The sequence below is a fragment of the Dioscorea cayenensis genome, unplaced genomic scaffold (assembly GCF_009730915.1).
Source record: "Dioscorea cayenensis subsp. rotundata cultivar TDr96_F1 unplaced genomic scaffold, TDr96_F1_v2_PseudoChromosome.rev07_lg8_w22 25.fasta BLBR01000579.1, whole genome shotgun sequence".
NCBI lineage: Eukaryota > Viridiplantae > Streptophyta > Magnoliopsida > Dioscoreales > Dioscoreaceae > Dioscorea > Dioscorea cayenensis.
In genome coordinates, this window is record NW_024086970.1 from 32,020 (window position 1) to 44,536 (window position 12,517).

The 12,517-nt window shown below is 39.7% G+C and overlaps 2 non-coding genes across 2 annotated transcripts; both read right to left on the reverse strand.

The window, feature by feature from the left end:
- Positions 1 to 3,977: 3,977 nt before the first annotated feature.
- LOC120254694 lies at positions 3,978 to 4,084 on the reverse strand. Its single transcript, XR_005534708.1, has one exon. It is a non-coding gene; the product is annotated as a small nucleolar RNA R71 (small nucleolar RNA).
- A 7,980-nt stretch (positions 4,085 to 12,064) lies between these two features.
- Positions 12,065 to 12,170, reverse strand: LOC120254695. The gene has a single exon (XR_005534709.1). It is a non-coding gene; the product is annotated as a small nucleolar RNA R71 (small nucleolar RNA).
- Between the last annotated feature and the right edge of the window lie 347 nt (positions 12,171 to 12,517).

Here is a 12,517-nt window from a genome sequence, read left to right on the forward strand (position 1 = left end):
ATAAGTTCTTTAGTAATTTGAAGAATAATTTTTTGGGAGGATCTTTTTCTTTTCCTGATTTGTGCAGATCATGTGGAATATCCTTGCATATTGTCATTTAGGACCTATTGAGGGACATTATGCTTCAAGTAGAACTGTTAAAAAAGCATTAACTGCTGGGTTTTATTGGCCAACATTATTTTAGGATGCACATCAATTTGTTCTCCGCTGTGGTAATTGTCAAAGGGCAGGAAATCTATCTCGATGCGACAAAATGCCTCAAAACCCAATGCAATTTTGTGACGTATTTAATGTTTGGGGGATTGATTACTGAGACCAATCCCAAGCTCTAATGGTAATAGGTACATTCTAGTCGCTATTTATTATGTGTCAAAGTGGATAGAAACTCAAGTCTTGCCTATAAATAATGCTAGAATGGTAGTTAAGTTCTTGAAGAGACTTTTCACCCGATTTGGAACCCCTCAAATCATTATCAGTGATAGAGGAACTCATTTTTGTAATACTCAATTGGAAAAGGTGCTAGCACGTTATAGAGTGCATTATCTCCTTGCTACTCGATACCATCCTCAAATAAGTGGCTAGGTAGAAGTCACCAACAAGGAGTTGAAGCGAATCTTGAAGAAATCAGTAGAGCAAGGAAAAAGGGATTGGTCAGAATGGTTAGATGAAACCTTGTGGGCTCACCGAATAGCCTATAAAACACTAATAGGAACTACTCCCTATAACTTGGTCTATGGTAAATCATATCACTTACCGATAGAACTTGAGCACAAGGCATATTGGGCAATTAAGGCAATGAATTTTGATCTCAATCAAGCTGGGGAACAAAGGAAGCTCGATCTTAATGAGTTAGATGAATGGAGATTGAGAGCTTATGAGAATGCCAGAATTTATAAAGAAAGAATATGCAAATGGCATGATAAGCACCTTAATGTACTGAAGAAATTCAAGGTGGGGGACTAGGTTCTACTTTTCAATTCTCACCTAAGGTTGTTTCTGGGAAAGCTTAAATATAGATGGTTTAGACCGTAGACTGTAACTCAAGTATCCTTACATGGAGCCATTGAAATCTCTCATCCGGATAGAGGTACATACAAGGTGAACAGACATCAACTCAAACCATACTATGGTGGCGAGGTGAGTACTGATGATAATGAAGTTTGTTGCTTCATGAACCTCCATGAGGTAGGTAGTTGGTACGTCAAGCTCATAATGTAAAACAAATACTTCTTGGGAGGCAACCCAAGTGTTACTTTAGTTATTTTTAGTGTTTTTGATTCTGCATAAATAATTTCCATTCAATGGACATCTTATTCATTTTTGTTGGTGTGTGAAATTGTTTTGATTTGAGGCTGATCCCTTTTGTAAAAATCATCTTTTGATGATTTTATGTGTATTGTTGATTTTGGAAAATTTTTGGGTGTTTTCCATGTGTTTAGAAGAATTTTTGGCGGTCCATTTAGCTGATTTCATATTTCTACAGTTTTCCATTTGTTTCAAAAGTTTTTTGCAAATTTTGAACAATTTATGGGCTGAAAATCAAAACACATGGGCATGTGGAATTTCCGCATGCCCATGTGGATGGGTTCTTTGTGTTTTCTAGTGATCTAGAGAAAACACATGGGTATGTGGAATTTTCACATGCCCATGTGGATTTACTTCAGTCTGTTTCTTTGCAATACAGAGAAAACATATGGGCATGTGGAATTTCCACATGCCCATGTGGATTGTTTCAGAATAATTAAGGTCATCCAGCTAAAACACATGGGCATGTGGAATTTCCACATGCCCATGTGGATGTTTTAGGAAAGAAGGGATGTGCCTTTTCACTTTACATCAAGAGCCTCTTTGATCCTAAATGGCTCTACACTATGGAATTCACCTCTCCTTCTTTCACATCCGTTATCTCATCTATTTAAAAGATTCTTGAGGTTTTCTGGTGTTTTATCCAAGTTTTGAGCTTCTTCTTCTCCGGTAAGCCTCCTTCTCCTCCCTTCTTTACCTTGATCTATTTTCTTCGATTTTGATTAATGGTAAGTCTATTTTAGCATGTATTTTCTTGTTTGAATATTGATAAATGCTTGAGTAGCAAAACACTGTTCACGCGCCCTCGTGAAAATTCCTGCAGCCCACACCGGCGCGTGGAAAATTTACATGGCCGAGTGGGAGTACGTGACAAGCGCGGTGTTGGGCTATAAATAGGCCGTTTGCCTTATTCTTTGGAAATTTTTTGCAGGGCCTTTGGCGAGCACTTAGAGGGAAAGGAGGCTAGGGTTTTAGAGGAGGTCTTGGGCTATATTGGAGGGCATTCATCACTAAGTTTGATCGATCTTCTCTCTGTCATAGAATAGAGGGGGCCTTCGGCAACCTAGCTTCTGAGGAAGATTCTTCAAGACGTTGAGCGACCCATCAAGGCCATCATCACGAATTCGAGGAAGTTTTTCTCTATGGTTTTCGTTGCATTTCATTGTATTGCTCATTGTTTTGTAACTTGACCCATGGAGGGCTAGACCCTAGTAGGTATTTGGGCATGTGAACCCTAGGATCTATTCTTTTGTATTGATTTTCTTTATGATTCTATTAAATTTGTGTTGATTTGAGTTTTAACCTTGTGATTCCATTGTTTGCATGTATTATTAATCCTTGCGATTAATTTATTATGCTTGATTTGTTACTTTAATGAGGGAGAGGTCTTTATTAGAGTTAGAACTTCAAGCTTAAAGAGCGTTAAGAGGGTGAGTCATGATATAGTGGAGTGTCCCTTTTCCCTTCCGATTGAGTGTTTCCTATCTCCATATTCCCTAGACTCTATACAACAATATTTGATGTGAGGCGTGAGATTGTTATATTTCTCCGCCGGGACATTGTAGGGGGTTAGGGATCTTTTGCCGGAAAATAGGGTTGGATCTATCTTTAGGAATCAGTTTCACTCTTAGGTATCCCTAGAGCCCATTGCGGTCATATGGGGTGTGAGGTGTTGAGATTGAGCGTTTTCTCCATCGGGACCTGGTAGGGGACTAGTACCTGTGGCTTGGAGGCAAGGCCTGTTGTTCTTGGGGAGCATTGCTTGAGTACCTCATCTTCATTGATTGAGATCTCCTTTATTTTATTTCTTGCCCATTTGTTTGATTATTATCTTATCTTGCAATTAGTTCATTTCGTCACAATCAATTTTGACTAGATAACTGAGAAGTGATTAATACTAATACTTCTGTTCCCTATGGATTCGACTACCCACTCATTGGGGTAATTATTATTTTGACACCCGTGCACTTGCAGTTTACACGCAATTTGGAAAAGTGTCAAGTTTTGGGGGCCGTTGCCGGGGAACGGGATATTAAGAACACTAGGACTTGGTTACTTTAGTCATTCACACTTTCATTTACTTTTCTACTTCATATATCTTTCTTTCTCTGTTCTCATTATTTCTTTTCATTGATTTCAGCTACAGGTTATAACACGAGGAAACCCTTCGACATTGGTTGAAGAGGATCCTGAAATTGAGCGAAGACTTCACAGAAGGGGCAAGGAACCTATGCAAGAACAGAATTTTCCAATTGAAATAGAGACTGAAGAATATGAAAATATGGCTGAACAAGAGCAGCAAAAAAGAACACTTTCATATTTTTGCTAGGGCTACAATTCATGGGACACAATCAAGGATTGTTAGGCCACTGGTAGCAGCCCATAATTTTAAGTTAAAGCCGGATTTCGTTCAAATGGTTCAACAGTCAGCACAATTCAATGGGTTAGCCGATGAAGACCTAAACAACCACATTGAGAATTTTCTTGAAGTGTGTGACATGTTAAAGATCAATGGGGTTTCGGATGATGTAATTCACTTGAGAGATTTCCCATTCTCATTGAAGGAAAGAGCCAAACAATGGCTCTATTCATTGGCAAGAGCTTCTATCACAATATGGAACGAAATGGTCGAAGCTTTCCTTACAAGGTATTTTCCTCCATGAAAGTCGGCAAAGCTTCGTAATGAGATATCTTCATTTGTTCAGATGGAGCTTGAATCTTTATTTGAGACTTGGGAATGAATCAAGGACCTCTTGCGGAAGTGTCCACAACATGGGTTTCTCGAATGGATGGTCATTCACACATTTTATTACAAATTGAACTCAAGCACCAAACAACTTCTTGATGCCACCGTAGGAGAAACATTGGGAAACAAGACCCCCAAAGAGGCCTGATAATTGATTGAAGAGATGGGTTTGAATAGCTACCAATGGAATTCAAGAGAAAAGAAGAAAGTGGTCAGACTCCATGAGATTGATGAGGTTACATCCTTGGTAGCCCAAGTAGAGGCATTGAGCAAGAAATTGGATACTTTGACTTCATCAAAGGTAGCCGCAATCACAAGTTGTGACGGTTGTAGGGGTTCGCATATGCCATCCGACTGTCCTATCTCGATTACTACTTCACCCCCAACAGAACAAGTAGATTTTGTGTGCAATTTGGGAAGGGGATAAGGGAATCCTTATAGCAACACCTACAACCAAGGATGGAGAAACCACCCAAATCTCTCATGGGGAAATCAAGGGCAACAAAAGGCCGTTGCCCCACTAGGATTTTAGCAAACACCTTCGATTCCAGAGAGAGTTTCAGAATTAGAAAGGGTTTTATCAAAGTTTATTCAATCAACCAACACAAGGTTCCAAAACATAGAGGCAACACTCTGCAATCACACCGCTTCGTTGCACAATTTGGAGAATCAAGTCGGACAAATAGCGAAGTCATTGGCGGAAAGGCCTCTAGGAAGCTTGGCAAGTAGCACCGAGACTAACCTAAGAGAGCAAGTGAATGCGATCACTTTAAGGAGTGGTCAAGAGCTCCAAGAAAAGCTCACAACTGAGCACAATTATGAAACTCTTCAAGCTAAAACTCCCAATGGAGAAGACTACTAAAATTCCTCAAGAAAAGCCAAAAGATAATGTACAAGACAAGTAGAAGGAGCCAACTGTATCACCCCCTTCGTTTACTCCAAGAATTCCTTATCCGTCACATTTGAAGAAAGACCAAGCTGATGAGCAAAACAGGAAATTTCTGGATCTATTCAAGAAGTTGCACATCAACATTCCGTTACTATCTGAAATACCTCGTTATGCAAAGTTCTTGAAAGACCTCTTGAACAACAAGAGGAAGATGGAGGAAAATGTGGCTGTGGTCTTGGAAGACATTTGTTCAGCAATGCTTCAGAAAAATTTGCCAAGCACAATGAAAGATCTGGGAAGTTTCATCATGCCATATGCAATAAGAGGTTTGGGGGAAGAAAAAGATTTAGCCGATTTGGGAGCTAGTATTAATGTCATGTCGTACACATTGTTTTAGAAATTGGGGTTGGGAGAGCCAAGACAAACCAGCATGACCTTACAATCGGCCGATTGTTCCGTTTGTCATCCTGGAACATGGAGGTAGAGTAAATCAAATCGAAGGGGAAATGGGATGCTCCGCTACCTCTTGACTCACCCTCTCAACCCTCTCCAATCTAGATTTGTCTAACCCTCATTGGCGTGTCACCCATCCACAATGGTTATCAATATAAACTCACAACCCTAGTGTCACTCTAAGGGAGAAATCATTCAACAAGCATTAAAGATTGGAACTCAATTAAAACATCAATAAAGGAAAGCATAATAAAAGGTTTAAAGAAACAATAGCATCTTAGGGTTCACAAATCCAAGTACCCACTAGGGGGTTTAGCTCTCCATGGAGCTAGTTACAATCAACAATGAAACCAAATGTAAAAAAAAGTAATCCATAGAAAAACCTCCTTGGTGTTCGTGTCGATGGTCTTGTGGACTAGTTGAGTCTTCTCCAAGGGTTCTCTTGCCCGGCCTAGGGCACACCTTGCCGGATCTATGCCGATGAAAGCTCCCCCAATAATCTTCTTCCAAGCGAATCGCGATATCGAATCCTTTAAATCACTCCTAAGACATGCCAAAAGCCTCTCAAAACCCTAGCTAACGGCCTCCCAAATGATGGAGAAAAGTGGAAGAAAAGAGATAAAAAAGATCCCCAAAATTGGGCTGAATTACGGCTTAAATAGGGCTTGAATCGGGTATCCACACGCCCCTGTGGATGTTTTCCATGGGTTGTAGAATTTCCACACTGGCGTGGGGAATTTACACACGCCCGTGTGGATTCTCTGGAAATTTTATTTTCGACCGGCTATGAACAATAACTACTACAGTGGTTGACCAGAACACTCCCAATTCCACACTCTTTATTAAGGCAACTGATAAGTACTTGGTTGACCTTAGTGCTAATACTGGTGCATTTATGTTACTTTCATGCATATAGGGTTGTGAAGCCGAATGTTAAAGAAAGAAGCCAATGTAGATCGTGAACGCACTATTTGTATGAAATCTTGAGAAGGGTCAAACGCGAAGACATAACTCGGGTTCAAGATGCGAGAATGTGTGCCAAACTCCGTGCATTTAAGCTATCACAATGGTTTGGAGGGGCATAAAGGCAGTCACATTCAAGTATCCCGGCTCGTGCATTGATAGCAAGATCTTCACCAATGAGGCCGGTTATTGGAAAAAGCAAAGCGATCTACAACGTAAACTTGTGCTCGTTGACGTTACCTCGATGAAAACATAGATTCGGGAGTGCTTTGGGGGAGAGTGCTATGGCGAGGCAATGCAGAAAACACTGTAGAAAATCACTGTAGCATGTGCTGTTCACAAACGGCTGAAAATGAGAATTCCAGAGAATCCACACAGGCGTGTGGAAATTATCCACGCCTGTGTGGAAATTCCACATGCCGTGTGGCAGATCCATAGGGGTATGTGGATGCCCAATTCCAACTCTATTTAAGCCGCGATTCAGTACCGATTTCATTATTCTTTTCTCCATTCTTTCCCAAACTTGGGAGGAGGCTGTGGCTAGGGTTTTGAGAGGAATTATTAGAGTTTTTGGAGAGGTTTTTCGGCTTTGACATTGCACTCCACTTGAAAGAAGGTTATTGGGAGAGCTTTCGTCGACACCGATCCGGTGAGGTGTGTCCTAGGCCGGACAAGGGGACCTTTGGAGGAGACAGGGCTTCTCCACAAGACCATCGTCATGATTATCGAGGGGGTTTTCTATGGACTACTTGTTTTTACATTTGATTTCATTGTTGATTGTAACTAGCTCCATAGAGAGCTAAACCCCTTACTGGGTACTTGGATTTGTGAACCCTAGGGTGTATTTGTTTCATGAAACCTTCTATTATGCTTTTATTTATTGATGTTTCACTACAATGGATTGGAGGGCACAAAGGCAGTCACATTTGCATATCCCGACTCGTGCATTGATGATAAGATCTCTGCCAATGAAGCTTTTGATTGAAGAAGACGTGCGATCTACGGTATAAACGTGTGCCCATTTATGTTTCTGACAATGTCCCTTGCGTATATCCCGCAAGTGCACTTGTTTGTCGAGTAATAAAATCCCAAGTGAGTGGGCATCGTATCCATAGGAAGTAGGGAATAAAAATACTTAAATTGCTTCTTAACCAAGTGAAGATGAATAATAATTGTGTTGACAACATGTAATGTAAACAAGAATAAAAGAAACAAGAGAGAGGAAAGCACAAGTAAGTGAAAGATAAGGCAATCGATATAAATGTGGTTCTCGGATATTGTTCTGCCTAGGACAATCGTTTCAAGTGCAAAACCGGCTATTATACCTCATAACTAATGCATTAATGAGTCGTGGAGATCCTTCAATACACTGTCCCAATCTAAGGTCAACCATGACTAACGCTATACCATGTCCCGTAGGAGAAATCAAACAATCTCAACACCTCTCACTCGGATAGAATCGCATGGAGTTTGAGAGATTCCAAGTGATAAACCCTATTCCTATGTGTAGATCTAACCCTTTGGTCCAAGCGGAAGGCCCCTAGTCACAATTAAGCCCTATGTGCTAAAATCACTACACCGCTTCACTCCGTTGCCTTTGCAACTAAGCCCCAGCGGAAGGTCATCCCTTAGCCCGTTCACTCTACTATGACCGCAAAGAACTCTTGGAACGTGAAGGTAGAGTAAATCAAATCGAAGGGGAAAAGGTATGCTCCGCTACCTCTTGACTCACCCTCTCAACCCTCTCCAATCTAGCTTTGTCTAACCCTCTTGGCGTGTCACCCATCCACAAAGGTTATCCATATAGACTCTCAACCCTAGTGTCACTCTAAGGGAGAAATCATTCAACTAGCATTCAATATTGGAACTCAATTAAAACATCCATAAAGGAAAGCATAATAAAAGGTTTAAAGAAACAATAGTATCCTAGGGTTCACAAATCCAAGTACCCACTAGGGGGTTTAGCTCTCCATGGAACTAGTTACAATCAACAATGAAACTGTGGACCCCACCCTTAATTAGAGCTTGCCCTAGTTGCTAATCATACTTACCTTACCCCTTAATCTTTTTTGGCTGGTTGCTTTGAAAAGCTTGCAAAGGAGGAAAACATGGATGGATTCCAGGATTTCAGTCCCATCTTTGTCCCCTGGCATTATTTCCTCATCCCTTGCATTATCACTACCCTTCCTTGCTTCCTTCCACCCTCTAAACTCTTCCTCATCTCCTTTGAAGCCTTAAGAGTGAAGCACCTCACCGGATCACTGTAGCGGCGAAGATCAAACCGGGGAGGAGCTCTTCTTTTCGTCATCAACCTAGAGGTAATTGTTGTAGGTTGCTCATGTTGTCCGGAAGTAAACTTCTCTTTCTTAAATGATGGTTGTTAGCTTGCTTCTTATATTTGCATGGGTTGTTGTTTAAAATTTTTTGGTGCTTATCCTTGCATGAAAACCCTCTCCTTATGCATGTTGAAACCCACCCTTGTATCTCTTGAGTATCTTTAGTTCTTGGTCTCCATGTTACATAAAGTTTTATTCATGGAACCATCTATATGTTTATACCATTTTGCTTGAAACCCAAGCCAAAAACCCAAGTTTTTGCATGCCTAATGAATGTTTAGTTTTGTAGTTTTGGCATGTGTGTTGGACCTTATATATTCTTGCATCCTTGTGCTTAACTTTCTATGGCATTTATATTTTTTTTTTTGTTACCATAAATACTAGTAAACTTGATCCCCTTCTTAAACTTTTCATCCCCACTTGTTTGCATGGAAAACAAAAGACTAGAAGCCTCCAAGATGTGGCCTGGTTGCATGTCATGCTTTGATTATTTAAGCATCAATTATAGTATATATATTTACATGCACATTGACTTGTTGGCAGCCTTTTTAAATTGGTAGCATATATATACCCACACATGCTGGTCCTGCAACCATAAATATGTGTAAATATAGATATATATATATATATATATATATATATATATATATATACATACATGCATGCATGCATGCATGCATTGATCTACTACTTGTGCTAGGAGATTTATTTCCATCCTTGTTTCTCTCACCTATTGTCCTTGTTCCTATTAATCATTCTATGTTCCCTTCCCACATCCTTGTTATTACCACTAGTATTAGTATTATGTTAGATCTACTTGTAGACACTTTCATATTGTTGTTGTTTTAATGGGGTATTTTTAGACTAGCTTAGCATGAACTTTTGTGCTTGAACTCTTCCAAGTATTCATGTATATTTGGTTGGTTTTCCCTTAAATTTTAGGACCACCTTGAGCATCATCTTGGATTTCTTTTGAATTTAGGATCACCAAGTAAGTAATTCCTTAAACTTTTGTATTTAAATTTTGTTGTTTTGGTTTATTTTCATGTAAAATTTCTGAAATTTTGTTTGCATTTATTCTTTAAAAATTATTGTGGGAATGCCATCTATTTATGTCTTGTGTTTTTAGAGGAAGAGAAGTTTCTATACTTAGTTGGAACCATAATGCTATTATTTGCCAAAACTTATATATGTTATTTCCTTGTTACTTCCAAATATTTGGCAAAGTAATTATCCTTTTTGTAACCTTGTTTATTCCCAATAGCAAAAAACTTAAGATTTATTAAGTGCTTGAATCCTTGGTCCACCTAACATCAACTTGAATTACCTATATATTATTTGGGTTATACATTTATCCCTTAAATATCCACTTGCCTTTATGTCCTTTCCTATCTCCTTCCTAAAATTTTTAATATCCTTGTTTTGACAATATTTCCTTTGAAATTATTTTTCTAGCTATTTTGGTTTTAGGTGGGCCATTTTTGCTTCAATTGATGAGATACATTAGACCTTCTATATTTTTTTTACAAATTTTAGTATATTATTGTATTATTGCATTTCTTCCTTGAGATTGGTCGATTAATTATTCATTGGTTTCACTATTACTTATACTTGTGTTATTTTATTTTATTTTTTGTAAATCTTTTATTTTCTTAAATTTTTGGAAAATACTTGTGAATATTCTGTATTCTTGGCTTGGATTTGTATCTGAATTTTTGGTCTCCAAATGAACAATATGCAACTCTGTCAGTGGAGGGTTAAACCCTGACCTTGTCGACAAGTAATTTTGGAAAATGAGACTGCAGTTTCGCATCGTGTCCGTTCGGTGAAATAATCAACGGCCACCTGTTATTCAGTCTCGGGTCACCGAGGGTAAATAAATGATTTCTGTTATTTTGGCTCGGGTCTGTCACCGAGGATAAACAAATGACTTTTGGCACTTACAGGGAATTTGGAGACGTATTCTGGATTTTGCTATCTATGTCTTATCCTTTGGTTTTAATAATTCTTTTTGGCGCTATTGTTTTTCGTACAAATTTGATATTTGAACTTTTTCTTTCAGTTTGTTTTGGATTACTTACTGGGCTAGTGAGCTCATGGATTTATTTTAAATCCTTTTCAGATCAGGAGCAGTAAACCCAGGGATCTTAGAAGGCTTCCAGTAGATGTCTTCTTTGGAATTATGTTCTGTGGCTTATGTCTTTGCATTTGTTGTATTATTGTGTAAGAACCTCCTTGTAGGTCGTACTGTATTTCATTCACCTTGTATTTGGGTTTGGTTATAAACCTTCAGTTGTGCTCTTATTTAGTATTTTGTCAGTTATTTTCTACTCCTAGTCTGTGTTTAGGTTTTGAGGCCTTGCAGGTTCACTGGGCCCTGCCTTGTGGGTCTGCGGCCGTTTGTCAGCGCACCAGGTTCGAGGCGTGACAGAAACCGAATGTAAAAACAAGAAATCCATAGAAAAAGCCCCCTCAATGTTCATGTCGATGGTCATGTGGAGTAGTTGAGTCTTCTCCAAGGGTTTCCTTGTCCGGCCTAGGGCACATCTCGCTGGATCTTTGTCGACGAAAGCTCTCCCAATAACCTTCTACCAAGCGAATCGCAATATTGAATCATTCGAACCACTCCTAAGACGTACAAAAAGACTCTCGAAACCCTAGCCGACGGCCTCCCAAAGGATGAAGAAAACTGGAAGAAAAGAGGTGAAAAGGATCCCCAAAATCGGGCTTAATTGCGCCTTAAATAGGGCTGGAATTGGGCATCAACACGTCCCTGTGGATGTTTTGCATGGGCCTGTGGAATCTCCACACAGACATGGGAAATTTCCACACGCCCATGTGGATTCTCTTGAAATCTCATTTTCGGCCGACTGTGAACAGTAACTGCTACAGTATTCTGCTAGAACACTCCTAATTCCATACTCTTCATCGAGGCAATATAAACGGGCACACGTGTATGCCGTAGATCGCACGTCTTCTTCAATCAAAAGCTTCATTGGCGGAGATCTTATCATCAATGCACGAGTCGGGATATGGAAATGTGACTGTCTTTGTGCCCCTCAAATCCATTGTAGTGACTTGAATTCATGGAGGTTGGCACACATTCACGTATCTTGGAGTCCCACTTGTGTCTTCTTGTTTGTTCCTTATAAGATTCCACCAAGAAATACGATTATAATCTACTTTTGGCTTCTTTTTCTCAATACTTAGCTTCACAACCCTATATGCATGAAAATAACACAAATGCACAGGCATTAGCGTTAAAACCTGATAAAATTAATGCTCATCATAAGGAAAGAATACTTCGCATTCTTATCACACAAGCACTTATCACTTTTCTTGCAAGGTACTTTCCTCTGAGGAAATCGGCAAAGCCTCGCAATGAGATATCATCGTTTGTTCAGATGGAGCTCGAGTCCTTGTTTGAGACATGGGAGTGATTCAAGGATCTTTTGCGGAAGTGCACACAATATGGATTCCTCGAATAGATGATCATTCAGACCTTTTACAATGGGTTGAATCCAAGTACAAGACAACTTCTAGATGCCACCACAGGAGGTACAATGGGGAATAAGACCCCCGATGAAGCCCGACAATTAGTAGAAGAAATGCCCATGAATAGCTACTAGTGGAATGCGAGGGAAAGGAAGAAAGTGGCAGGACTCCATGAGATAGATGTGGTTACATCGTTGGTCGCGCAAGTAGAGGCATTGAGTAAGAAGTTAGACATAATTGGCGGCCGTAACGAATTGTAATGGATGCGGGGGAGGACATGCCCCATCTGATTGTCTGATAGCCATTGGTGGTACTTTATCCATTGAGCAA